The sequence below is a fragment of the Pteropus alecto genome, unplaced genomic scaffold (assembly GCF_000325575.1).
Source record: "Pteropus alecto unplaced genomic scaffold, ASM32557v1 scaffold239, whole genome shotgun sequence".
Lineage (NCBI taxonomy): Eukaryota > Metazoa > Chordata > Mammalia > Chiroptera > Pteropodidae > Pteropus > Pteropus alecto.
This window is the reverse complement of record NW_006494613.1, coordinates 9,080,058-9,084,395: the sequence shown is the minus strand read 5'-3', so window position 1 is coordinate 9,084,395 and position 4,338 is coordinate 9,080,058. Positions and strand designations below refer to the sequence as shown.

The 4,338-nt window shown below is 43.3% G+C and overlaps 1 pseudogene; it reads left to right on the top strand.

The window, feature by feature from the left end:
* The first annotated feature begins 3,957 nt into the window (after positions 1-3,957).
* LOC112474494 lies at positions 3,958-4,076 on the top strand (annotated as a pseudogene).
* Positions 4,077-4,338: the final 262 nt, after the last annotated feature.

Here is a 4,338-nt window from a genome sequence, read left to right as displayed (position 1 = left end):
CCTTTCTCTGAGAAACCCCAGGTATTACTGGGACTCTTAGAAAGTGTCTTTCAGACTCACCGTCCCACCTGGGATGATTTCCGACAGCTTTTAGTTACCCTCTTCACCACGGAAAAATGCGGACATGTTCGGGCCAAAGCATAAAAAATAGCTGCAGGAGGGAGGAAAGTTGAGGGAAGCACGGGAACAGATTGAGGAGGAATTTCCCTCCACCCGCCCAGAGTGGGGACACAATTCTCAGGCAGGGAGAACGTCATTAGATCGGTACCACCAGATTCTAATTAGGGGAATCAGGATGGCTGCTCATCAGCCAACTAAGTTTATCTTCAGTTTCTAAGGTAACTGAAGATATACAGGGACCTCAGGAATCCCCTGGAGCATTTCTTGAACGACTACAGGAGGTGTACCAGGTATACACCCCCATTGATCCTGAGGCCCCTGAGAACCAGCGGGCAATTAATATAGCCTTTCCTACTCAGGCAGCCCCTGATATCCAGTGTAAATTGCAAAAATTAGAAGGTTTTGCAGGAATGACCCTGTCTCAACTTGTCGAGATAGCCCAGAAGGTGTTCAACAACAGGGAGGCAACGGATGACCCCAAACATATGGCTAAAATCCAAAGCTACTGTCATCAACCCAGCCAATCTGTTGCCAGACCCATACACCGAGACCCTCATTCATGACTGCATAGATTTCACTGACGCTGTGTGTTCCTCGCTGCCAGACCTCAAAGACTCCCCTCTGCCTGAGGCCGATGAAGTTCTGTTCACGGACGGGAGCAGCTTCATGCAGGAAGGAAGAAGGTACACTGGGGCAGTGGTAGTAACTCTAACTGGCACCATCTGGTTACAAGCTCTTCCCCATGGGACTTCTGCTCGAAAGGCCAAAGTCATCGCCCTCACTGAGGCACTAAGATGGGGAAAAGATAAAGCAGTCACAATATACACTGACAGCCTATACGCCTTTGCCACTGCACATGTACACGGAGCCATCTACAAGGAAAGAGGGCTTCTGATTTCAGCTGGGAAGGACATCAAGAACAAGGAGGAGGTCTTAGCCTTACTTGAAGCCATATAGATGCCTAAGGCTCTTGCTATTGTTCATTGTAAAGGGCATCAAAAAAGGAATATTCCCAAGGCTGAGGGAAACCAACGAGCCGATGCAGAGGCAAGAACAGCGGCCACAAGGCCAGTGGGGCCCCCACCACATCTACTGACTGTTATCCCTTACCCAGAACTGCCTCCATCTCCGAGCTATACAGCGGAAGAGAACATATATTTTTAAGATAAGGAAGCCACTAGGAACCAACAGGGGTGGTGGACGACCCCAGATAGAAAAATCGGGCTCTCACGGGCCCTTGGAGGGACTGTCCTCCACCAGCTACACCAGACCACACACCTAGGGTGAACTAAGATGCTCCAAGCTTTAGACCTCTACTTTCACTTGTTAGAAGGGAGAAGAACTGCAGAGGAGATTGCCTCACGATGCCCGGCTTGTGCCCAAGTTAATCCAAAGAAGGAGAAGATAGAAGAACCTAGGCATAGGGAAACAGGAACTTATCCAGGGGACCACTGGGAAGTCGATTTCACTGAGGTAACCCCAACTGTGGGGGGCTACAAATATTTACTTGTTTTTATAGACACCTTTTCAGGATGGGTAAAGGCCTTCCCCATTAGGAAAAAGACTGCCTTAGTAGTTACTAAGAAACTATTTCAAGAAATCCTCCCTCGATTTGGTCTCCCCGGAATTTTAGGGTCAGATGACAGGCCAGCCTTCATAGCAAAGGTATCAATCACAGCAATTCTCTAGCTACCTAAATTTACAATGGAAACTCCACTGTGCTTACCAGCCCCAAAGTTCGGGCCAAGTAGAGCGAATGAATCGGACTCTAAAAGAGACATTAGTCAAGTTAAAATTAGAAACTGATAAGACCTGGATAGAATTTCTCCCCTTCGCTCTTCTCTGAGCCAGGTGTATTCCATATATTAATGGATTCACCCCATTCGAAATTTTCTTTGGAAAACTCTCACCTTTAATACCTAAAATAGAAGATGAGAAAAGGGCAGAACTCCGTAACCTTGTCTTACTTACAGGCCCTTCAAAGTGTACAAGAGATTCGGTCCGGGTTCGTGCTGTCCACTCAGCTCCCGGGGGATGGACTTCCCCATGTTTCAGCCTGGGGACTCTGTGTGGATTCAGAAGTTCACTTCCAAGGGACTAGAACCCAAATAGAAAGGATCCTTCACTGTCTGCCTGACAACGCCCACTGCAATTAAAGTAAACTGCATCCCATCATGGATTCATCACTCCCACGTGAATACAGCACGAGAGTAGACAGCTCAGGAAGACGGACCCTTAAAACTAAGACTCGAGAGGTTTAGATTTATTATTCTTAGAACAAGACAGATTATGTATGGCTCTAGGTGAAACCTGTTGCTTCTATGCCAATAACTCTGGAATAACTAGAGAAAGCTTACTACTAGTACAGAGAAATTTAGATGCCAGGGAAAAACAAAGACTAGAATCAGATAACTGGTTTCATAGGATGTTCAATTGGTCACCATGGCTAACAACGCTCCTATCTGCTGTAGCTGGACCTTTAATCCTCCCTCTCCTCTTGTTAACTTTTGGCCCATGTTTCTTCAATTTCTTGTTTGCACATATAAGGAAGAGAATTAATTCTATTAAGCTTTTAGTAATACAAAACAGAGGCTATAAGCAAATTCCACATGAAGAATCAAGGATTTGATTTTCCGCTAAGGCCAGTGGGGAATGTGCTGGCTAGAAAATTACTGTTTAGCTATCGCCCATGGGAACATAACGCTCTAACAATAAGCTTTCTGCTTCTGTACTCCTTGCTTGCACAACCGACCTGTGGGCTGACAGTTAGTAAAAAGAAGAAAAATAGACTTGTGTGTTCAAACAGGATGAAGAATAGGGGTTTGGGTTTAAAAATCCTGTACCTCTACATTTCGGGGCTGCTTAATTTGGGGTCTGCGCACCCCTGGCAGACCCAGCTGGCTGAATAAAGAGTGTGTTTCCTATAACTCATTGATTTCTGGGAGTCCGTGTGACTATTGGGGGCTGGTGACTACATCACAGGGAATGCAGTTAGCATTAATATGATGGCTAAGTGGAGAGCCAGGGGAGGGAGGGAGCAATTAGAGGAATCGTTTTATAAACAATATAGATGTCTAACCAATGTACTGTATACTTGAAACTAATTTAAATAAATTTATTTAAAAAAACAAATGAATCTTAAGAAATATATACATACATACATACATACATACATACATACATACATACATACATACCATTTGGATCTTAGACAATGGTTAACAACTGGCTACACACACACAAAAATCACTTAGACTAATTAAATAATAATGCCTGAGGGTGCAGCCCCACTAGTGAAATTTTTAAAGCTCCCCAGGTGATATGCAGCTATGTTTGAGAACCACTGTTTTGTTAACTCAAAGAGACTCAGAAAAATGAAGGATGCCCCAGGCTTAAGGGAAAAGGGGCGGAGATGGGCTTCAGGAAAACAAAACAAAATGAAAATCACCTTGAAGTAGAAAGCAGGTAGTCATTTAAAGTAGCTTCCGGGGCTAGTCCCTGGGAAATTTTATTTACATTTCTAGGCTCAGGAAACTACCTATAAGAGAAACCTTTTGAATACTCTTTCCTAATACCACTTGGCAGTTAACATTGGAGGGGGAGTTAAATGAAAAGACTATCTACCATTTCTGAAGAGAGAGTCTTCTTGTACTTTTTAAAGAGTTCATAGGTTGTTCTGTTAGTCACAGCGAAGAGAAATAGAACAAAAACAGTTAAATAAAACTTTCTCATAGGATATTGATAATATTTAGAGGTGGGGGAAATATGAGAAATCTCTATAACTTCTGCTCAATTTTGCTATAAATCCACAATTGCTCTAAAAAATAGTCTGTTTGAATGTACGGCCATGCCACCCTGAATGTGCCTGATCTTGTCTGATCTTGGAAGCTAAGCAGGATTGGGCCTGGTTAGTACTTGCATGGGAGACCGTGTAGAAATACCAGGTGCTATAGGCATTAAAATTATATATATTCTATTTGACTCATAGAGAACGAACTGGTGATTGCTAGATGGGAGGGGGATTGGGGGACTGGATAAAAAAAAATGAATGGATTAAGAAATACAAATTAGTAGTTAGTTACAAGATAGTCACAGGAGTGTGAATTATGGCATAGGGAATATAGTCACTAATATCGTAATGGCTATGTGTAGTGCCAAATGGGTAATAGAGTAATCAGGGGGATCACTTCATAAATTATATAAAAGTCTAACCTTTGA